Source organism: Dermacentor variabilis, chromosome 10, assembly GCF_050947875.1.
Source record: "Dermacentor variabilis isolate Ectoservices chromosome 10, ASM5094787v1, whole genome shotgun sequence".
Lineage (NCBI taxonomy): Eukaryota > Metazoa > Arthropoda > Arachnida > Ixodida > Ixodidae > Dermacentor > Dermacentor variabilis.
This window is the reverse complement of record NC_134577.1, coordinates 47,342,134-47,367,503: the sequence shown is the minus strand read 5'-3', so window position 1 is coordinate 47,367,503 and position 25,370 is coordinate 47,342,134. Positions and strand designations below refer to the sequence as shown.

Sequence of the window (25,370 nt, the reverse complement as noted above, 5' to 3'; positions counted from 1 at the left end):
CCAGCGTTTCGACCATCTTGCAGGAACTATCAATATTAGCCAAAGAAAGCAGTTGGCTCACACCAGCACAGCAAAAAAAAAAAAAAGAAGAAGAAGAAGAAGAAGCGGCCTCGAAGAGATGTGGACGAAGAAATAGCATCTTGAAGTGTAACAGAAGAAATATTAATGCGCAGTGTTCATAAATGAACTCGCCAATTTATATATTGTACTCAGGCTCCGTAAGAATGTACAGAATATGCAGGAGAAAAAATAAACAACGACACTTACAAGTAGGAAAATATTGAAAACCATAAAAACCAGCAAACGACTGAACACGTTTTTTTTTATAGTTATTGACGGAAAGGATATTACCAGCTATCTACTCCCAAGAATATAGCTAAAGTCACTATACGAATGCCTCCCCTTCATTTAAAAGACAGAAGGAAATGTACTGAGGTTGCACGTCGGGGTTTATTGGTACGTCATACCAAAGGCCTTTAAGGCTTCTTTCCTGTCTTCTAGTTCTCTTTCTTTCTTTCTCTTTCTCTCTCTATACTAAAGACCTTGGGCGTAGCGCAGCGGATACAGGGCAAAATAACCACACAGAACTCGCACACGGCGCTAACTTTTCTACGAGTTTATTTCCGTGATGGGCGCACACATCTAGTCTTCACTAGGTGCGTATTAGAACACGTACACGGGGCATACTGACATCGCCATATCGCGACGTGTGTTGGACCTATTCCGTGGCCAACTACCATGGCCTGCGCAAGATTTTCAAGCTTCTTTGTTGACAATGAGATTGATGCTTTGCAATTACAAACAAAATAAAAAAGGTTAGAATCTTCGTGCCCGTTATGAATGGTAATCACAGAAGGAGTCTTACGTATGTCGTGATGTGGTGTTGTCAGCATGCTCCGAGTACGTGTTCTGTTGCGCATAAAAGTAAAAAAGAAAAAGATGCGTGTAGTATATTCACTCCGACACCGAAAATAAAGGCCTTGTTGAAAGTGCCGTGTGTATGCTATGTGTCATTCTTTTGTCCTGTGTCCCCTGCCACACTCTTATGCCACGATGCCACCTTAAGTGGCATCGTGACGTAAGAGCATGGCAACTCCTTTACTTTGATTTTACTCCTATGTGTGAGCAGCAAGCCTTCCTTCGCAGCCATGGGGGACCGCAAGGCCATTTCGCGGGAAAAAAAATTGTAATTCCCTCCCGGGGAATGTCGACGATGCATACAAGCGAGATGCTTACGCGGAAACCATTCACATCGCGCAAAGTTAAGAAAGAGCATTTTTTTTTGTCTCTTCCTATTTTTAGAAAACCATATGGCGTCGAAACTGGTGCCGCGTGTCATGAATTCTCAGATGTTTGTCATACACAAAGGAAAAATGCAACAAAGGCTAAAACATTATCTCTAAGCTTCGTGCTTATCGACAACACGCGGACTGTGTGACGGCTTAGCGGCGATCAACGGAAAAGGTGGCGCCCCTCTAGTGACGTTTGTCGCATTATCGAAGTTAATGTGGCGTGTGCGAAGAATAAAATAAAAAGCAGAGCAGAGCCTACTGGAAGAAAGAGTGGGGCGATGCCGGTGGCCCTAACATCAGTTAAGTACTTCCGCAATCGCTGAGGCTAATCCCACAGGCGCCACCGGTACAAATGCACGAAGATAGGTGTGTACGCAGACGCACAAACACGAAGACACAAAAACACACACATCCATGTAGCCCACCCACACACACGCACATGAACAGATTTACAACAAGCGCATAAACAAACTTGGACACTCACACAACACAATCAGACACACACAAGCGCACTCACACAAACACATTTCCATGTTTCTGCCGTTTCTGCATCTAAATAAAAAACGCACACACACACACACACACACACACACACACACACACACACACACACACACACACACACACACACACACACACACACACACACACACACACACACACACACGCACACACACACGCACACACACACACACCTGCCTTCCCATGTTTCTACATTTATATACAATGAAGCACACCACACGAAAACACAATCGACATTTAAAAATACATGTATGACATCAGTCATTTACCGCAAAAGATTTGTGACAGCGAGGTACAGGTCGCCACCACACCTTCTTCGCTTTCACTACAACAAAAGTAGCACCCACCTAATTGTAGACTTTCAATCATTTGTACAGCATTCCTCACGTTCCGGCAAACTCCCAGGCCCGGTCACGTTATATTCTAAATGCCATCATTCAGCGCAGAGAGGGAAGCACACTATAAGTGTAAGAAAAGAGATACTGAAAACAAACTGTCGTGTTTCTTCCTCCGTTGTTGTTGCGATAGCATTGATATGGACACTCCTGGCACATTTTAGACGTCGTCGTCGCTGTAACGGTCGGCGTCGCCGTGATGTTCACTATAAAGTCCAAGGGCGATAACACCATCGCCGCGCGCCGTATGCTGTACGCGCGAGTGAAAGCTGGCGAGGGTGAGCCGACGATCACGGCCTAAATTCACGCTCGCAAGGGAGGAAAGCGGAGAGGAAGAGCGCCGTCTTCCGTCGCGCGCACGGCATAGGGGAGAGGGGAGGGAGAGAAGGGGCCGTCGTAGTTTGGCAGCAACCGCGTATGGCGTGGCTGCTCGCGGCTGTGCGAGCTTTATTTTGAAAGCGATCTGCTTCGGGGGTGGGGGCGGGCACAGTCTAGGTGGGTCGACGGCTCGTAGCTTTGCGTCTGCTGTGTTCTCGCCGCCCAGTTTGCGTTGAAGCGATAGGTAGCACGAAGGCCACTTCGCTCGCAGCTGCTGCCACACTTCCTCACGCCAGCGTTCCGACAGCGAGTGTCCGCGGTCATCGAGTGTGGTGTGTTCTTGTTTGCCTGTGCGCACTAACACCGTGCTTGTAAGCGAATGCTTACAAGTTTGCGTGGCCGATAAAACTACTATCTTTACTTCATATGGCTGCCTACTAATTTGCTATCGCAGTGCGTGCTTCGCCTTCCGGGCGAAACTGCCACTTTTTTTAGCACAATTCGACGCGATCGTCAAGCGAGAAAGAAATGAAGCGATATCAAAAGGGCGAAAACAAAATTCGCGAAGTGAAAACGGAAACACCCAGACGCGACAAAATAGAAGGGTAAAAATAAGCGATGAGTCAACCGTAACAAACGAGGCTTCTCAAGCTAACCTCCATCGCTTCCCTTGCATCGAGCGACCTACGAGGATGCCTCGAGCCTGCTTCCAATATTCGGGCCAAAACTTACGGCCTTACGAGCGGAAGCGGGCGCGCGATGTTTCACTTGCTTGCGACGTCGCGGTGGGAACTTGGAGCACTATTTCCTCGAGGCAAGACGAGGTGAAGTGATCGAGACGAGAGAAAAATACGTCCCGAAATATGGTACGCCGGATAAGGATGAATAATTCCCGAGGAGGTGGCTTCCAAAGAATGTCATGCATATGGAGTGGCTAGAGAACTGTAAAAGAAAACTGGCAAGTTTCGCCCCAAGGGCGAAGTGTTGAAAGCGATAGCAAGGTGGCAGCGCTATGCAGAAGGCGATTGAGAACGTTGTCGTGGTGAGGAGCGAGGCCTGCGGTGTTGCAAGCGTCGCAGTTCGATGGCGCACGAGATGAGACCGAAGGGAAACTGGCTACCTTCGTCAGCGCCCGAAGGAAGTATTAGGTTTATTTAATCGTGACGTTTGCCTTCCGTTTCACTCAGATCAGTGTTGTCACCGTGGCTTGGTTTGTATACTGCTGCTCAGCAGGTACTCCGTGGCCTTCTCCGGTTAACCGTCCCTGACAGTCCTGGGGAGGTGTTCCGTAAATGTCCACGTATAGTGGACATGTCAATTTCGTCTGCTGCTAAGGTTATGATTGGCTGGTTTGCGAATAGCGGACGCCGTAGTAGACGCCTTTTGGCGGACGTCGTAGGGACGCGTTGTCGGCGCTCGTGTGTCTTGAAAGCGGTCTGCGACGTGGCCAAAGTGTGCGCCCGCGCGGGCCTCATCTTCAAAGCGATCTGAGATGTTTGCAGAGTCCGTGTAGAACCGGCAACGTCGTATGCGCTGTGCTTTCGACGTTTCGTTCGCGTTGAAGCGACAGACGCACGGAGGTCAATTGACTCGTGGCTACTGCCGCGATTCCTAACTCCAGCGTTTTCCCAGACAGTTTCCGCTCTCATCAAGCGAGATGTGTGCATGTTTACCTGTGAGCGCGTGACACCGTGCTGGTTAATTTAGTTAAAACACGCTGACGGGCTAGTTGGTTTGAATCCATGATAGAATGGGTAGGCGCGACTGAACAAGGACGTAGAAAGAAGCAGACACACAAACACAGCGCTGTCTCCGTGTGTCTGTTTCTTTCTACGTCCTCGTTGGGTCACGCTTGCACATTCTATCATTCTTAATTTAGTTAGTAAGCGAATGTTTACAAGTTTATACGGCCGATAACACCTTACTTCGTACAGCTATCTACTAACTTCCTATTGCAATCGATGCTTCGCCTTTGTGGCGGAACTGGGATGTTTTATTCTGTATATATTTATCTTTTTATTTTATAATCCCTACCATTGACCCTCACCCCTGCTTTGGCCACTGAGTCATCCCTTTCAATGTTCACTCCGTTGCTCTATTTCAAAGGAACGCTCAACAAGCCAAAAGCGAGAATAAATGGATTTCTTCCAATGCGGCTCCGGCTATCTTAGTTGAGAAAAATAGCTTACGCGAAAACTCGTGAAAGGGCGCATAAAAAAAAAGGAGCTATAAGCTATAATGTCATTCTCGTAGTGGGAAAAAACAAAGAAAACTAAAGGAAATGTTAAACGTTCGAAAACTAGTCGAATGTGCTGTACTGGCAGGCAGGTGTAAAGAGGGTACTTGAATTCCGAGCTGGACAGTTGAGATTGGAACTGTATACACATTGCGTATCGTAATTCTAGAGTATCACTCCTTGAAGTGTGCGCGGAATGATTACTCGACACGCTGTGAAACAACGCAATACTTCATTCTAGAAATGCAACTTGACTCGAAGCTCATGCTTGACTTGATATAAATGACGCCTAGAGACGCATCTATAAGGCGCTCGTTGTGTTTCTTTTGGTGCGTTCACGTCAGGCGTAATTTAAATCAAATCAAGCGTGGGCTTCAAGTTAAGATGCATTTCTGAATACGGGAGTAACTGTTAGGAATACTCTGGCCTACCGCTCAAAGACGTTGTGTGAATGGTTGAAAGCCGACGAAATAAAAAACAATCAGGCAGGCTAAACTCTAATTGACATGAACGTAAAGCGACGCAATCTTGGTGCGATTGTCTCGTGAAACGTAAGTGTAGGCAAAACACGGGGAAGGCAGGAGACGGAAATTCAAGACGCTGAGCAAAACGAGAACAAGGTAAAAGCAGCAGCCAACGCTTCGACAAGTAGACTTGTCTTTCCCAAGGTGACATATCCTTTCGTCGGTACAGCACCCCTTCTCACGTTTAGAACAACCCTAACCATATACACTACCTATATATGCTTTATATTTTTTAAACATACCAATTTTAGAAAACTTATTCTAAACAATACTGGCCCTAAATTGAAATTTCACTTCCAGCAGTCACTAGAATTTAACTTTTTCTCCCAAATTCAGCAAATATATTTAAAATCGGCCTAGTGGTTATCTCAGAAAAGCGTTGCTGTGTTTTACATGTCCTTGAATAGGTGGCATTGGAGTTGGATCCGAGCTAAAGCTTCCCAATTAAGTCTTCCGGAGCCCAGAGAACTTTCACCAAGTCAGCTCGAAATAATTATCGACACTGTCGATTCGTTTTTACTTTGAAAAGTAACAAGAAACATGACTTGAAGCGTCTTTCGCAGAGCGCATCAGAATTGCTTAGTTATTTCTAGGCGATGCCAGTGAACGTTGACGTAAAGTGCCGAGTTATTTAGCGCAGCAATCAAGCACGCGTGATTTTAGTTTGCGATTGCAATTGTTAATGAACGTGTTTGTCTTAAAATTTGACACATCGAGCGTCTATGCCAGACAAATGCGCAGAAAGCGCTGGATCAGTGCCGGCGGTGAGAATGCGCGCCTGTGAAGTTGGGCGGACACCTGCCACGAGGCAAACTTAAAGCGTACATTCTACCTACTTGCTGATTTCATCGGTCACAGTACTTGCTTGTCATTCGTATTTTCCCTCCCGCGAAATGCCTCGAAATAAATCCGATCTGTTGTCGCGGAAAATCCAGAAGAAAGGCTGCGAAGGACATCCATCGCCCGAGATAAATCACGTTCTTGCTCTCACTCCATGTGTTTCGAACTGCGAGCCACGTGGACATGCCCCAAGGCTCCTGCAACGTTGCCGCATACGCAGGCGCACAAAAGCACTCCACGCAACTACGTCGCACCGGGCACCTTTGATCGCCAGGCGCGATTCCAAAACACTAGTGTAGGGGTCACGCGGCGCCATTTGTCTTCGCAAACGTGAGGTTCTCAAACCCCTACGCCAGCCACGAGTGTGGAAATGACTGCGTTTCGTCTCATCGGCGTTTTCGTTCGCACCGCATCGCGTTGCAGCGCTTGCGATTCTTGATGTGTGCAGTTGCCTGCGGGAAAGGTGCTTCGGGCTCCACAGCGTGCTGCTACTATTTCGTTTTTTCGACAGAACTGCTGTGGTTGCAATGGGGGTGCAACATCAGCACCACCCTTATTCGAATTATTCTGTGGAGACGGTAGCTAAATATTCCCATAAAAGTGGCACATTCGAAAGGTTGAATGCTCCTCCAACTTCACTGAAGCGCCCTGAAGCAGCCCCATCAAGTGAAACAAGAAACCTGAAATCATCACGACGCCTTGCCTAAACGTTACTGTTTCATATTCCCATGTAGCTATATAGGAGTGGAAGTACGTCTGAGAAGCGCCATGAAAAGATCCTTTAGCACCCTACTATTACGGTGCTAAAACCTCTCGTGTGCCTAGCGTACCTCGGATATGACTGATGACGCTCGAAACATTCTTAGCGTCGCTGTGTAAACATGGAGAAAAATGAGATAGGGTCTTAAAAGTACGCGCAGCAATTTGGGAGGCAACAGACGTCAATATATTAGCGCATTCTAGATGGTGCCCCAATACCGAGTCGCGGCAAGCGCTCTTCTCAGAAAGCGCGCAGTGCCCGCGCAGTGCCATGCGAGTAGGTCAATTGACTACACCTGAAGCGACGAGTGATGAGCCTGAGCAGGTATACCAAGCACAATCACGGGGAAGGTGTACCTGAGCACTTGGGATCACAAGTCTAGCCAGTCCTCTGCTTTGCATGAAACGCATGTTAATGCTGGCAATAAAAAAAAAGCACGCACAAACACAAAATAGAAAAGAAACCTGCCGAGAGACAGTATTGAGAGTAGGTGACCCACGAATAAATAGAGGTGAGTTGGAACATCGTCCAGAGACAACGATAGCATATTTTCTCTACTTAGCGGTGTTTACTAAAGAGATTCCAACAGAAAGAAAGAGGGCACTGCAATCAAAGACTGATTTACGATTCATAGAATGGCTGTCGTCATGCCGTAAAGATAGATTCCAGTGGTCGAATCGTTGGCTGAGCACGCACCTAAGGGCACTGTGTTCTATTGGTGTGACCTTCCCCCCCCCACACACACACACGCACGCACACACGCACACACACACACACACACACGCACACACACACACACACACACACACACACACACACACACACACACACACACACACACACACACACACACACACACACATGCACGCACACAAACACAAACACACACAAACGCGCGCGCGCGCGCATAAGGGTAATCTCGTGCAGACTTGATCGGGTGAGTCTGAATACACATTGGAGCTTCCAAGTAGTGCCGTTACACAAATTTTAAGTACTTCCTCAAGTGAAATAAGTAGTTGAATAGGATGATGATAATGACAATGAGAGTGATGGCATTATACTAATGTCCACAAACGAAATATTCTGACTAAAGGAAAATGACTGGAATTTAATATCGTTGGTCAGAACCGCCCACCACGTGCCACATTATTCCGTTCGGGTTTCGTGCGAACTACGTGAAACACGATAGGACAGAAATAGGATATTGATAAACAAAACACGCACTAGATTTTCAGACCCTGGCACACAAAACGTACACGCTAAAGCAGAAAAATACCAGGCAAATATTATTGGGATGTAGGTACATATCCTACATGGTGCACGCAATGAGCGAAATAGTAAAGATTGCGCACTAACCCCCCCCCCCCCCTGCCTCCCTCCCCATTTTGCCTCGGAAGTGTACTAGAAACATCACCAAAGCCTAACAAAGGTTTAGATGTGAGCGGCTGCCTGTATGGCTCTTTCTCTCTATGGGTGTGCATTTATTTTTATCCTTCTGTCTCTCCTTCCCCCTTCTCCCGTTCAGGAAGGCCAATTGGATGTTTATTTTCCAGTTAACCTCCTCACCTGTCCCTTCTCAGTTTTCTCTCTCTCTCTCGCCAGAACTTACCCCATCCCTGTGCAGGGTAACCGCTAGTCTGGATGGCCTCCCTGCCTTTCATCTCCTTGCTCTCTCTCCCAAGATTCTTTGGACAAGATTTTTGAATCATTACATACAGGTTCGCTAAAAATGCAGTGACATTTAACTCTGTGACGGTGGATCACCAACGAAGCTGCGTATGTGGGCCCCTTAATGGCGAACTGTTGATTGCCGTGCGTCAAACGCCGTATGCACATAAATGGAAGGCCAGGCGCGACTAGTGGCTCCTCCACGATGTTGAGCCTCGGAAGATGATGAGGCACCGGGGGGTACACATACCCATGCATTGTCGCAAAACGTGGCACGACAACTTTTACTAACGAATCCCGGCAGGTAGAACACACGCAGCGCCCCGCACACAGAGGGTGCAGACTGATTCACCGTGGCCAAGGCGATCGCGCGTTGGTCGACGTCCCGCAGTGCGGTAATCGTTGCGAGGTCTCTCGAAAGCCACAAACGGGCACACACAACACAGGCCACACAAAAGTGGCTCCCCACAAACTCCCTCTTAGACCTGGCCGTTGCTGCGGTGAAACTTTCCAAGTTTGCGGGATCGGGGCCTCATGGACGGTTCGCATTTCTTTCCGCCTCGCGGTACTGGCGGGCAACACGCTCAGGGGACCACCACCACGGGAGAGCGGAAGGAAAGGAAAGGAGATACCCAAGGGCTTGGAACGCTGACAATGAGACGGCGGTGCGAAAGTAGACATGGCCGATGCGGTTCAAAGTGTAGTATCGGTTATTATCAGCATAATATCTGATACGGGCTTTATTTGGAGCGAGCACATTAAAGTTATTTTTGCAAGTTGGCGGAGTGCTTAAAGCCTGCTTCACCTCCGCAGCGTGTCGGCCAGCTATTGCACTATATTGCACTACGTAGGGGGAAAATTCTCCATCTACACGGCTTCTGCCCACGGACACATTTTCATCAGAACCTAGCCATATACAGCTTCGCTGTAACATCTTTTCTTACCCTTGCACCTGGGCCCTCTTTGGGTCCCACGTGTGATAAGGGTAGTTCAAGGGTGCATTACAGGTCCCCCGCCCAGAGGGGTATGTGCCATTGAGCTTGGACCCTTCCTGAACTATCACTAGGATCGGCCCACATGATGACTTGATTTTGTCAACATCTCAGATGCATTTTCTTCCCGGACCCTAGTTTCACACAGGCAGGGAGATAAAACAAGTGTATTGAAAAGTCCATGCTGGGTTCGAAAGGGGAACCGCTGTAAAAACAAAACGTGGCTTGGAGTCACAAGCTTTCAGGACGAGCGTCGCGTGAAGCACTACATTTCTTTGGAGTTCAATGTTTGTACCAGTATTGGCGTTCAGCTTCCTGACTTACGAGATATCAATTGCTTCATACATATATATATATATATATATATATATATATATATATATATATATATATATATATATATATCATTTGTTTACGTTGCAATTCATCTCACGAGTATCAGCTTTTGGTACGGCTGATACGAAAGTACACCACAACTCTTCATATTCAAGTTGTCAGTCAATCCTAACTCGCACAGAACCGGAAGGAGTAAAAAAAAAATTCCCCGAGGCGATAGCGATAAGTTCTCATCATGGTCCCGAAGCGTTCGAGTATCGTGCGTCAATGGAAACGGATTTTTTGTTGATTGGTGAAGTTCAGAAGTATATAAGATAAAAACAAGCAGTAATACCCTGCAAATATCTGTACGCAGCTCCAGAAGCAACATCGCGTAGATATTTAAGGTAGATAACGATGTTCGAGACGGAAACTGTTCGTGCAGAACAAACGAAACAAAAAAAACACGGTTGCGAAAGAAAAATGACGAAGCAAGAAAAGTAGCTCTCTGCCAAAATGAGAGAATCTTCGGATCCGTGTTTACAATAGAATTGGACGCACATCGACTTCCTGTTCAAACACAACTATAGCGACGCGATGTTATGAAGAAAGCGGTGACTCAGAAACAAAAAAAAAGATAAGATTGTCGCCGAACGGTAGCGCCACCAATCCGGCGGCTCTTCCTATAACGTTCACTTTGACTATATGTCCTCCAATGTCGTTTCCTCGGACAGCTAAGCACGGCACCGGTCCCTCGAATACGAGCGGTATATAGTGCAACACGGAGGCTTTGATGCAAACTGATGAAAACAAACACCGCGCTGAAGGGAAGCCGAGATGCTCTGCCACGGCACACCTTCTCTCTGCATTGCTAGGGGCCGTTCCGAAGTCGACGGCAGGTCATTCGCACGCGAAAGGTCAGCCGCGAATGACGCTAGCGACCTTTGCGACCAGATTGTTGCTGTCTCGTCGTTTCTCTCCAGCCGATGTCCATCGGGCAACATCGCGCGAAGCGTCGACGCTATATAGGAACGGCTGATATGATGAGATCCTTGCTTGCCTCGCTCTCAGATATAGGAGGCGAATAACGCAGACAAAATACTCGGGGTCCGGCGGCAGGGCTGTAAGCAATGCTGGCAAAAAAAAAAAGGAGTTTAATCTAGCAGCTATTTCCGCGAGAAGGTGCTCTTCCGCCCCAGAGTGTCTGGTATCCAGATATTCTGTCTTATACTAAAATGAGAGGGGAAAAAAGATATTGCGACAGTCAATCCTGAAGCGTCTGATTCCTTCGTGTGGACATATTCTGTCTTATCCTCAGAATGACGACGGCTTCTGTCCAGTCAAGGTGCTTTTGTCGATCGGGGCAGTCGCCCGCCATATAATTCACCCGTATGCCGTCTGCGGGCTTCGTATGAAGGGGTACACCCGAAAAATCCGGTAGCGCTAGACGCGCGACTGGCGTTATAAGACACGGAACGACCGGCAGGTGGCGGCCTAGCGGCTGTTGCGCTACGTCGATTGATCGCGAAGTCGACAGTTTGATTCCCAGCCACGGCGGCCGCGTTTCCGGTTGAGTGAAACGAAGGGAACGGCAACCTGTGCCGAGATTGTAGTGTTGCCTCTGTTTCTCTTTGTGGGCTGTCTGTTTACGTAAATGATAAGAACGCAAGGACAAAAATCCCGGGCTTAACAGGAATATGCAATCATAGGCACTGCGTGAGAACGTTGAACTTAGGTTGTGAAATTAGCAATTGATAATGCCCAAAAGTGCCATTTTGAGGAGGGTTAATATATGTATATGTATGGCAATTTGCCTTCTCTTTTGAAATGAGCAGACAGAAACATCCGTAATGAAGGCATAACGAAACAACTGAAGGAAGGGAGAAACAAGATGACAGCCGCGTCTTCACTCTAAACTCAGTAAAGAGAATATAGAACGCAGCAGTAGACGAAAAAAAGAAACGCTAGATTGCTACCGCCATCTTGGTTCAGTGCTTTATTCCCTGAAAAAAAAAAGACAATATTGTCGCCCTTCTGTAAAGTCGCACGAAACTACAGATGACGCAGGTATAGGTGTCCCAAAAAGGAAGCTTCGCAGTTGACAAAAAAAATCGTGCTGGTCTGTGTATCGAACGCATGACCAACTGCTTTCGGGAGTGCTCTCTCTGCCACCAAGCTAACCATGGGGCTAATCGATGGCAGGGCGAGAGCGAACTAATCGACAACTTCAAGCTCTTAAGAAAAAAGGAAAAGAGAAAGGATGTGTGGCGTTCTCTTGGTGGCTTCATCCTAACTATCGGCTGGATAAATTTCTTCCATTTCATTTGAATTTACACCACCTTGTGCATTTCCGCGGAACGTATTCGTAAAGTTCTGTAATTCTGCATGTGGTCAGAATCAGGCAAAATTCACTTTCCACTCCTACCAGTGGTGAATGTTCAGCGAATTCATATTCCTACAAGAACATCGGGAACTAAGGAGGAACTTATACACCATATCAATATAATCCAGGAATAAACACGGAGCTACCAGATTCAGTTTATCACTATCGCATTCAAAAGCATAACAGAGCGGTATTCTTGTGTACTTTATTCCTCTCCATCGCTTTTTCTGGATCGCAGTTCCCGTCGTGTACTGCTCGAGTCAACGCCAATCACACTTCTAATCTCGTTACACATAAGTACCGCTTAGTAAGTGGAACATTTTTTTGCGAATATGTCCCGCTTGGCTCGCGCAAGTTACGATATTTTAAGAATGACCTACAATAGCAGTTCCGCCCAATGAGTTCGGCCGCAGGAAAATCCCGTGCTCAAGGACATTTTGATCCACATATGCTACGATTGTGAGTGGCACAGTTTTCGAAAACATGTTCCACTTAGTTGGGGAACGTGTTTAAGGAGGTCAAAATCGTAGTACGCTCGTCATATTCAGCGCCACAAAGAACCCACGGAGGCTAACGCCGCGTAAGTGCTCTGGATGCCTCCAGACGTCCAACTGTGACAGCATATAGTTCTAATCTCGCTCGCAGCAGACGACGCTCGAGCTCAGGTACGAGCCTTGTCAGACAGATGCGTTCAATAACTCTGGCCGCGGCAGGTAGGAACGCGGCGTTTCGCTAGACTAAGCGAGTGCCTGCGACAACCGGGCGCGGATGACGCGTGCCAGGAAACCCGGCGGCTCCGTCGGTGGGGGTCGTGCTTCACCGAACCTACGTGCCAGGAAAAACAGCCATCGATCCAATCAACGTCGAGCCAACCACGCGCGACTGACGAGACGCCCATGGTTGTGTGTGCGTGCGTGTTTGTGTGTGTGTATGTATGCATGTATGTACGTGCGAGCGGTCTGAACTCCGCGCGTACGTCATAGCAACTTGAGTGGTGGCATGTTACTTGGTCACACACACACACACAGTGTTAACGGGACGCCCTTTGAGCGAGCTCCCTGTCGAGAGAGCGCCCGAGAGGGGGAACAGTAAAGGTGTACAAAACTCATTTTGCGGAGAAATGTAGTTCGTCGCTCCGCCGGGAGCCAGTTTTCGCTGCTCGCACATTTCCCGGAAGGCCCTCTGTCGGAGAAGAATTTAGGAAATTTTTCGCTTTCTGTGCAACCATACATTTGCTCGGAGCGGCATCAGGATGGCGCTCGATAGATATGGGACGAGAAGTGGGCAAGACATGAACGTCCCTATTGCGTGGCTCGAATAGCTCACCTATAGTGGTAAAAAAAAAGCGTGTTTGTAAATCGGTGATGATGGACGAGCTGTGGAAGTTAATTGAATAAAAGAAAAGATTTGTGCTTCCCGGAAGTATAGCGCCCTCCCTGCGCTTCAAAGGCTCTGCGAAAAAACGAGCCACTGAATTGCAAGAACAGCAGATTGGCGTCGTTCTAAACTGAAACAATAGGGCTAGCAGCTTGAGTAAATGAACACTGAATGCCTGTACATATGCTTTGATGCTTACATACTACTCGCACATACATTGTACAACTTGGGCTTAAAGAATGAGGCAAAGGCGACACACGGAAAACATTCGGTTTGAAAGACACCGAGGAAAAAAGTGCTATTTTAACAGTCTTATGTGGTCATGTACTTTAGCATCATCACCACTTGTAACGGTACGAACCAACCATTGATAAAATGGGCTCGGAACTTTTAGAGATTAAGCTGGACCGTAGACGAGAAATTTCTGCGCAGATACACGGAGGGTACTGTAAATAATTTTTTATATCCTTTCAACAGCTCTAAAACCTGTATACGAAAGGTTTTCGCGAATCACGCGTCTTACAAATGCATAGAAAGGCAAGCATGTATTTTCTGGCGACTATGTATCGACGATATGTCTTGAAGAAACATACATAAACCATTTCAAATTCTAAAAGAAAGATCAAGAAAACAAGGAAAGAAGGAAGAAAAGATGAGATGTTGTAAATTATAAAGCAAAACTAAGACAAATAGGCACGGCAGTGGAACTACAACAAGCAAAACAAGTTGACTGAAAGATTATACGCAACGGTTACGATCTCCTCTGCGCGAATCCCCCCTTGACAACGGCCAACGCGAAGGGCTTACATATCACGGCCAAAATTCTGCGTAGGAGATGCAGCTCTTTCCCTCCGGAATACGCAGCTAAGTTTCGATCTTTTACAGCCTTAGTTCCTTTTAAAATTTCAAAATAATGTGGGTGCCCGGTCACACTTATCAAACAAATCGCTGCACAAGTGACAACGACCGCATCTGCTTGGGACGCGCGCACTTCGATCTCACTCAGCCGTTAACGCAGGACATCACTTTATGTTTGCCCCAACCGTTCGATGTTCGGCAAGAACGTAAAGCGCGCGTACGATGTGAAACACTGTGTTTCGCCGTTAAGGAATGCTTGCGTGAATGCGAAAGTCCTCGCGACTTTAAGACACGCACACCGATGGTTAATTTCTCTCATGGGAGTCCTACGCCGGGAATTGCCGTCGCTCGCCGCCGCTCTCGCCATTGCAATAAACTCTCGAAAGAACGTTCTATGATCGCCACAAACATGTAAACAACGGCTCAGATACTTATTCGCATATGTATAAACTGTACTCGACTCACTGGGGATGCAAAAGAACTGAACCGGCATGTGAGAAATTGAACGGTCGGTCGGTCTGCTACCCGGCTTGCTACCCTATCCGAGGGAAGGAATTTGAGGGATGAAAAGAAAGAAAGGAGAGAAAGGGAAGAAGGTACTCTCCGTGTAAACACGGTCGGACGGTATAAGCGTCCCCTTTGAAACAGGGTGGTGGGTTGCGCCTACACCTCCCCTCCCCCCCCCCTCTCCCAAGCGCTCGTTCTTATTTTTTTCTGAATTGTTGGAACGCAGAAGCATTGCGTACATGTGCCAATTATTTCCTTTCGCTCTCTGTCTCTCTTTGTGCGCGCGTGTTTGTGTGCACCGCTCGATAACGGAGAATGTGTCAAACCGACTAATAATCGAGAGCCTCAGAATTAACAGTACAGCTGTTAAACAAATGGGGCTTCAAGGATATGGTCTGTCGCAACACCGCTCGATTGCTATTCGCATTACCGTTAGCAGTCGTCGTGAGGTCCGTTGTGGGGTAATTGTATTTTTTTTAAATTTTGTCCTGACTTACGATTGTAACTAAGGAAAAGTTTGCAGCGCCGGTGTGACGCTTTGAATGCTGACTGTAATGCGGTAGCCTTTTCGACAAGTACTTTCTATTGCTGTGCCGCAGTATAACTAATTTTTCAATTTAGTAGCATGCATTGCGCATGTCCGCCGAAGGTAATGCTCGGTGCAGGTGCATTGCAGCTCTTTCTGGAAAGCCTATGTCGCGCCAAAATGTTTGGGATGCCGCCGTAATGACTAAGGCTCATATTCAATTGGAAAAAAAAATGTTGTAGTACAAATCAAATCGGAGATCCATAAGGCCGTTTATTCGTGATAGCGCAAGGTGTTAGCCGCCTATTCAGGAGGAAAGAAACAAGAAAAGGTAGGGAGGTCAACCAGATGCAAGTCCGGTTTGCTATCCTACACGGGGGAAGCGATTTAAGGGATGAAAATAAAGAAAGGAGACGGAGGGAAGAAGGTACACTCAGTGTGAACACGAGTGGTTCTCCATATGCCTTCACGCCTACAATAGGTCACTAATAAGGTGGCTAAGATGGTATCATACCAACTCGCCCAACTCTCAGTTTTGATGACGGACACTGAGGCCAGTCGATTTTATTAATTTTAACAGTAGCCGAGTCGTGTTGTAGGCCTGCGACACATGGGGCCACGGTCTGAGAATTTTAATGTCTGAATATGGTCTGCTGTCTATTCGGTTCAACACCCTCCGGAATGCGTCGCGTTCACTGCTATAAAGATTACGAAAAGACAACAAGTTCTCGGTTGCCTCTTCACAGTTGCATGAGTCATAGATCGGTGTGTCGGACATTTCAGCAAGGAATGAGTAGGCTTTCGTAAAAGCCACCCCTAATCGGAGGCGGCACAACAAAGTTGTATCACGTCAGGCGAAGTTCGATGGAATGTGCAGCTTCGATGTAAGATCCAGTTGGCGGAGACGGCAGTTGGAGAAAATTGGAGTGTTCCACAAAGTTTCAGTCTTGTTTTGAGCAAGTAATCGAAAACTTCTCGCAGCGTCTGTCCTTGTAAGTGTATAGGAACTGTCAGGGTTTCTTTATTGGCTGACCGGATGGCCTCATCAGCAAGGTTAATGCTGACGATGCCACAGTGTCCCGGAAGCCACTGGAAGATGATGTCATGTCCGTTTATGGGGGCTTGATGGAGAATTGCCCTGGTCTTGTAGACCAGTTGTTCATGGGCCTTGCGGCGTAAAGCTGACTGCAGACTCTGAAGGGCCACCCTGGAGTAACAAAAAACGACCCCCTTTCGAGGTTTTGCTTGTGCGATGTAATTAACAGCGTCACGTAGGACGGCAAGTTCTGTAGCTGTAGAGGTTGGTATGTCGGGCACTTTGAACTTAATTGTGACTTGTAAGGCGGGCATGATATCAGCGCCTGTGGAACTACTGACTGAGAAAGATCCATAGGTTTAAATGTGCGTTCTTTGTCCATAAGCTTTGTTCAGTAATGACAATGTCAACTGAGGTAAAGCCACTGTTGAATGATGGGTCCTGTTCGTAATGCCCGGAATCTTGAGGCATACTTGCGCCTGTCGTAGGCACCACAGGTGTAAAACTGGTCTTGCTGCTGGTGTAAAGCCCGGGTCGCAACAAGTTTGAAAAATGTGGCTTCTGGTCTTTGGGCTGGCGAAGCAGCAGTATAGTGGCTGGGTGCGCGACACAGATGTAGAATATGTGATCTAAGGTCGTCAATCGTTTTATATGATTGAACCAACAAGTATCTAGCAATCACGATTGTTGCCTGAGTCGAGGCGTATCTTGGTAGTCGAAGACAGCTCCGCAGATCCGGGCCCTGCAAACTTTCGAGGGTACAGATATTTGTTGTCCATGTGTTCGCCAGAACCGGCAAGCTTTACCCTAAAACGGCCAGAAACAGTGCTCTGTAGAGCTGCAGCATGGACCGTACCGACGTGCCCCAGATTTTTCGGCACAAGAACTTCAATATATGCACAATCGGAGTTAGTCTCCGCTTGAGGTAAATGGTTAGCTGCCTAAAGCGCCAAACACGTAAGGTCCTAATTGCTATGGCGGCAGCGGCATTCCTTTGCCCATTCACTAGCCTGCCTGCTGTTTTTCGAACCATCACCACGTCTTTTTAATTCCCAATGAAATGCTACAAAAAGTTGCGAAAGAACTGACGCTATTAACAGCATGATTGCCACCCGTAGCAGCGTATTTGTTTCGGTATGACTAACCACTGCGAAAAGGAAACTAGTAAAGACAGAACCACAGGTGTCTGCAATTCTGGTTATGATTTTTTTTCTTACTTGTAAAGTACTTGCTTCTTTCAGGTTCCTACTTTGTTGCTTTTCGTGGTATCTGTGTGAAAGCGTTTGCTCAATGACCAGACAATTGACAGCAACGTGTTAAACTAATTCGCTGAGAGCTACCTCGCAAGCGAGAACCAAAAAGTTGCTGCTTTACAGCACCAAGATTTTAGAGAAATCGGAAGTGAAGCGGTTACAAAAACCGACAGTTCACTTGCTACACATATTACACGTTTAATTAATCCCATATTAAACGTTAACAAAAAAAATCAAATGCCAGTCTATGATGATGTGCATATATTCAGACTGAGATTTTTTAAAAACCTAATGAAAGTGGATTAGGCTCTATAGCTTGTTGGTTGCTAGATTCGCAAACAGTCACTTAAAAAGAAACGGCGGTAGCAACCGTTGAAATCGAGTAAAAATCAGATGAAACACAGAAACACAGCTGCATTGGGAGTAAGAGATGCGTCTAAAGAGTTAAGGAACGATATGCGAGGGACATCGATACGCAAGAACCACTTAGTAAAAGATATGTAGAGTCTTCGGTTCGCAATAACTTTAACACCTGTAGTATGCCAACTTCATAAAAATGATGATTAGTGGCTGGAATCAACATCCAGAGAAGGCAGTGAATATGACCGATAACGGCGCCCACTTTCTTTTTCATTGTCGTAACTTATGACGCTACATTGTATGTGAAATTTGATGTTGTATTATTCATTAAATATTGTATTTCGCATTTGGATTTTCATGCGCCTCCTTTGCCCAGCTATGCTTTTCAATATATATGGCTTGTAAATACACACCCCTCCCCCCGCTCCTCCTTGCAGTGTTTCCACTTGGGCAATGTACAGTAAGATAAATAAATAAATAAATAAATAAATAAATAAATAAATAAATAAATAAATATTCGGGGGATTGTCCGCCCCTACAAGAAACTCTGAGGTCTCTTCGTTCGAGCAGCTTAAGGCTAAATTCTGCAATCATTAAACTTTGCGATAAATTCGAGCCCTTCACACATGCCACACTGTATTATTAAAAAAACATAAATTTTCTGCGTAGGTTGTTCCTACGATGGCATGCGCCTTTTAATAAAGCGAGAATATTTCTCTTCGCGATCCCATTCGCTTACCGATAAGAGCGCCACTACTCAATAAACTGCAGATGGCGTTTGTACTTTCCATCTACTTATTGAAAACTTTTCGCAAATGACGGTATTATGGCACAAAAGAAATTAATAGCGAGCTTGCGACCATTTCTGTCAAGTAGTGCTTGCATCTCTCGACTGTGTATTGTCTTGTGTGAAACTTCTTTTTTTTTTCATTATTTTCTACTAGCCATGTAAAAGGCTACCGAGAGATACCTCGTTCAACACTTTTCGTTATATATATTTATCATTATTGTCTGGGCCATCGGGCGAATACACTTCGGTCATGTCTTCGATGAGGTCCCACCTAATCTCTCGACAATTTCCGGTCATGGCAGCCAATAAGACTAGAAAGTATAGTTGCGAGTAGTTCTGCCTCCATGACAATATCTCCATCTTTGTCATTGTAGTTGTGTCACTTGTATCAAGACTGTTAGGTTATCACATCAATCTGCTCGTTGTAGCTTCATACCTCAACAGGTCAGACCTTCAGTTCTTTTTCACGGAGTCTCTCAATTTGAGCAAGAAAACCGGACAATAAATTTACACTTACGAAGAGAATTACTGTCACGCGCTTGCAGACTATGGACTTTCGTTCAGCACTGTGATGAAAATGGCTTAATGAATATAGAAACAATTAGAAAGTCTTGAAATAGCAGACTTAACCTATAGCATTTAAATCCAAGCTTGTCGTGCCAGCTGAACTGGTGAATAGCTAGGGAGTCAAACAAAGGAAAAAAAGAAAACAATAACGAAAAAAAAGTTTTTAGGCTGAATATGCAACGTGGGTTCCGCATTCATTTTTAATTTCATTTTAATCATTGACATTTCAAACCTTGTTTTATTTGTGGAAGACATTCGACAGTAGTTCAGCTCTTTAGCATTATTGTTAATAAAAAGTTTATTAAATAATGAGGCCACAGCCCACCAAGGAAGCGGTTATGGCGATGATAAAAAATGTACTCCGGCCACTAAGGATTGTATGATACAAACAAAATAAAATGAGGAAAGGAAAATTTTAGAAAAGTATCGGGAAAATGAAGTAGCACTTAATTAAGACATGTATCCTGCACGTAATATTAATACTCATAGCACACTCTGTCAGCAACATGTGAGTGGTCAATAATAGTGTGCATTAGCAGAATAATATCTACTTGGTGTGTCACTATACAAAAAATGAAAAAGAGAGAGAGTACCTTGCAGACAACAAGGAATTAAGCCCACGAAATATTTTTGAAAGTTCGCATAAAGGCACCATCATTTCCAATTAATCGCCTTCAAGGAGACCTCATAATGTCACTGTCCATCAGAAAGTCATGAAGAGTTGCGACCTGCTGTCCCTGGTGTAATAACATTATCCAAGCCTGTCACGTGTTTTTAATGGAGATTACTCTCACTTTAGATTGAAAAAGGTTGTACGACGGCTCTCAGCTAGGCACGCAACACCGAGGTTTTTTTTTTCGACCTACGAATGCCTGAATCTATTTCAAGCAATCCATTTCTCCAGTATATGTATAGGCACCAACAAGTAGGCCTCTCAGAGTTATGTGCGCACGATTGAGAAAGGCATCTAAAAGTGAAAGTTCTAACATGTTTTCCTAAGAGATAACGGGCGACTTCGTGTACTCCGAGCATATTCCGATGAGTCAACAGGCATGGGGAATAATGATCTAAAATAACAAGAACCTCCCTTAAGAAGTTGACATAGTTAGCTGAAAAGCTTTACACGTCTAGAGTGAGCATCAAGCCTTTACACCGAAAGGATATTCCTGGCGCAGCTGTCGAAAAGAAGGCAAAACAACAACAAACAAATGGTTCGAAAATGTCTAAATCCGCGACATTTGACTTCCTGCAGCCCAAAGCACTGTATAAACATCCTTTTATATAAATCTGAACCTCTCTGCATAAGATCGCTTTTGGTGAGTGTTTTCTTTCAATTATCCGTCGCTCGCCAAATCACAAGTGGCAGAATCCTGGAAATAAATGATGCAAATGTCACGCTATCGCCGCATACAGTTCAAGCGGCTACCTACGCAGGAAGGAAGTTTAGACCTATGCTGTCGATATGGACAATACACAGCGCGAATCCCAGCCATAGTTGCCAAGCCCAAAAATAACACTAGACAAAGCAACTCCTACGCTATTTGCTCTATCAAAGGCCTACTCTCTTCTTTTTTTGACGACTGAAGACATATTTTGAGTGCTGGTTTAGGCAAACTAGACAAGAAAGCGCTCAGGTAGGGGAAAAAGCAATATTGAGACAGCGTACTTAACTATCCACCACGTAGAAGGCAACGAGAGCCCGGCTCTGCTAGGCTCTGCGACCGTCTTTCAATGTGCGATAAATACTGTTGCTTGTGCACACGCGAGTAATTTTATGTCATTGTCCTTGTTTATTGCAATGGCAATTACATGTACACTTCAAGCCAATATATGCCACCGTTGTAGCCTTAGGCGTCGCCGTGAGGATCCGTATGTATTTACGTATATGAATGTTATATTCCATGCCTTTATTTTTCTTTCTTTATTGCCTTTACTCGATTCACAAAGAAATACATACTACAATCATACCAGTGAAGCTAGGGCTGAGGAGAGAAACACTCAGAACTCTGGCATGTACATCAGCCCTTCTAGCCCAGGAAGCCAGTCTGGTTTCGGTCCATTGCAGTTCACACACTTGAAACATTCTGCTTGCAGATTGCCGAACTTCTTATTGACCCTACGTTCAGATCTGCATGGCAATCGGCTCTTCTTGACCACATACTATGTAAGCCCAGAAGCATCACCATGCGAAATTGAATGCCTTTTTCGTTATGGCATGCTTTATGTCATGCTGTATATGCGGGTTCTATAACACCAATAAAGTTGCTCACACCAAGTCTTACATTTTTGACTGAATTATTCCTCAGAACTTTGAGAAGGGCACTAACAAAGAAATGTTATGAAGCGTAACACTCAGAGCGCAAGAAATTTATTTTAAATCTTTTGAGACTATTGAGTATTAAAAGTGCAAAACAGTATGAGAACTCAAACCTGAACGTGATGTATCTATACTGGCGCGGCTCCTTACAGGCAGCGTAGCGGAGCCTGTGCGATGTCATTACGGGCCCTGCAAAGCTTGGTAAAGCTTTGAAAGGTGCCCGAAGTTTTGGTGCATTCGCGCGTATATCGCGTCCTCGTAAGTCGGACCCGCGTATATTTATAACAACGTCCGAGAAGCTAAAGTGCAACGTCGAACGTCGCTATCGCTGTCAGTGTTTCGCCCTTCAGAAAAAAACTGCCTTTTTACAGCGAAGGATTCCGTGAATTTTCGTTCTAGGGAACAAAAACCATGATCATCAATGACTCATGCCCCCGTAAGCATTCATGCTCCCGTAAGCAAGCAAAAAATGCAATGGCTCATAGCCCCTTAAAGCAGAGGCTACAAGCCCTCGGCAAAGTGAAGCTAACAGTGCTTAAATTCTTTCTAATCACGCATACAACATACAGAACAGCATGTCTAAAACTGCCATCATCAATGGCTCACACCCCCGTGAGCAATGGTTCATACCTCCGTAAGCAAGCAAAAATGCAATGATTCATAGTCCCGTAAGGTTCATGGCCGTTCACTTTGCGTGAATTAGCTGCGATGATACTACCCCTGTTGTTGTTGTCGGTGATTTCAATGTGGATGTGTCGGCACCGAAAAGGCAGCGGTTTACGCGTTCCGTGTTGCAGACATATCCTTCGCGGTGCCACATCGATCCGGCCCAACCGACCATATAGCAGCGTACGTGCACCGATTTGACATTATCAAAGAATTTGATTGCAATTCCGAGTGAAATAATGACTACCGATCAAGACAATAAATGAGTTCGTTCGTCCAAAATTATGTGTCACCTCCGTATTGTGTGCTAAACAGCTTCGCTGGTGAACCACCTTCACAGAGTGGACTGGCTTAAATTTTTTTTCCTACCGCTTACTCCTCCCCAAACGTAAGGTGGCAAACCAGGTGCGACCCAGACAAATTTTCTGCCTGTCCTTTCTTTCTCACTTTCTCTCTCAAACGCGTGCTCACGCTTGCACTCTTTCGAGCTCGTGTGTGCAAATTATGTAAGAGCGCTTCCCCACACAGTTTGTCTGAGCTTACCAAGACAGCGGACGAAGGGCTAGAATCGTAAATAAGGAGCCAACGCGCCGAACGTTGACATCATTCCTACAACCTTGCATCGCCGCAACATGCAAATTTCCAGAAAGCGTGTCTCACCTTTAACTGTGCTACAAGCGGAAGCGCAGTCATCTGGGGCATAGTTAGACGTGTGAGAAATCCTGTCTACGAACTTCCGCGAATGTACTATTAAGATAAATATTAAACCTGACCTCACGAACATATTGAAAAAGAAATCCGGCTTGACGAAGTTCTTGAAGGCCTCGCGTTCTACGGTTGAACTAAAATGGACATCCGTCTTCTTGCTGCGCCCCCGGTACAGACCAACTTCGAAGCCATTATAAGGGCGAGTCCTGGGCTTGCGGGAAGCAATACTGCATGCTTTCTAGCGTTAAAGTCAGCATTAGGAGGAACTTATTCCCACGTAGTTTCTTTTTTTTTCTTCTTTTTTTTTTGAGGGCTCCGACTTCATTTCTTCTCGTTTTATCACGAGCAGTTAGACGGATCAGAGATCTTACTAAACGTGTATAAGGGAGCTCATATTAAATTCTTTTGTGAGGACTGAAGAAAAAACGACGGTGGGATTCGGTGAAGTTTAATACGGGCTTGTCGACTCGTCTGCTCTTAACCTCAAGAATGAGGCAAGATAATGTGTGACTATTTGCCGTCTTTTACGAAACGACTTGCTGAGTGCGGCTTCCTTCAATCTGTTAGTGACGTCATCTGAAGTCCCTGGCCTCCACGTGAGAAAGGTTAAACATTTGATATGGGGGTTCCGAAAACAGAAATTTTAGAGGCGGGCGAATATCAACTTCTTCGAAAACGAGTCAAATATGAATGGTATAAGCATCGAATATCGAAGCGAATATCAAATAGTCAAACATAATCAGCAGGAATATTTATAGCCGGAATACTTAATTTGGTATAAGTAGGAATATGCATATTGCACAGCAGGCAATGCCTGAATTAAGTAACGATGTAATCTTCCCACTCTGTCTAAAAGAAAAATTTCACCGACTATTACGATACTCCCGAATGCGAATATTGAGCGCAGCTGTTTAATAATAATATAATATTTGGGGTTTTACGTGCCAAAACTACTTTCTGATTATGAGGCACGCCGTAGTGGAGGACTCCGGAAATTTTGACCACCTGGGGTTCTTTAACGTGCACCTAAATCTAAGCACACGCAGCTGTTTAGGCGTTATGAATTCGCGATATAATGTTCGCAAAGAATTTTATTCGGGATTATCGTAAATTTTATTCTGAACAACAGGGTTATCTCGGCGGCTGCATTGACCCTCTGCTCGGGCAGCTCGTTTAGCTACCGTGGCAGACGAAGAATTTTCACCGGTTGCGTCGCTCGTCGTTCAGAAACAAAGCGCGAACACGGCAACATGTTGCTCACGCGGAGCGCATTCTCTAGCGGCATCGGCGCCGTAGGCGAAGTAGCGCATGCGCGGTAGGTCCGAAGACCACACTAGCGCTTTGTTTTCGGGCTGGCAGCATGCCTGGTCGCCGCGTGCCATGGGGGAAAGAAAATCTGAGGAGGGGCCCTGACGTCACTCTTTGTGAACCTAAGTGATGCCTGAGCTTGCCAGCACGGCCAGAGTAAATGATAAACTCCGAACAGATGGATAGACCCAAAGTTGCTTAAGTAGGCTAAAACGCTAGTATATATATATATATATATATATATATATATTGTTAACACTGCTATGACCTTCATGCTTCGCCTCTGTACATGCTGCTTGGCTAGGCGCCGCTCACGCTGGCGGAGCTAAGAGCGCTGGTTGAACAATGCCCTCACAATATATGTTTTTTCTATGCGACGTAATTTACAAGCAAGAGCTGCCCGCTGTTCTTGATAAGATGCGCAATATAAATTAGGCTCACATACAATGTCAATTCAAAGCAGCGTCCCAAAGCGTTAACGAGAGTATAAAATGAAAAAAAGTTATAAATCTTTTGGCATTGACCGTACTGAATATTCAAGAAAAGAGGAGTAAATCTGAAACTAAAATTCACTGATGCGAAAGAATTCATTCCGAGGAGCGCGACGAGCCATAGTATCTCACTGCCCCAGAAAGTTTCCTTGTCTTGCGCCTCTCCTTTAGTACGAATTCTGAAGGAGCGAAGAAAGAAGAAATTTTTCCCATCGGGTGAGCGCTGTCATGACGTAAATTTTGGGCTGTTTCGTAAGTTAGAGCAAGGAAAAGAAAGGAAGAGAAAAATACATCCACGTGTCACCGAGTCTAGCATTATTTTCTTCGATTCCGTGCCTCCCGGTGTTGCTGATGGTTTTAA

At 45.7% G+C, this 25,370-nt stretch overlaps 1 protein-coding gene and 1 pseudogene across 2 annotated transcripts in view; both read left to right on the top strand.

Annotated features, from left to right (window-relative positions):
• Nucleotides 1–25,370, top strand: part of LOC142560476 (QRFP-like peptide receptor) — a 105,313-nt gene that overhangs the window by 23,061 nt on the left and 56,882 nt on the right. The window lies entirely within an intron of this gene.
• Nucleotides 9,235–9,411, top strand: LOC142562613 (U2 spliceosomal RNA; annotated as a pseudogene).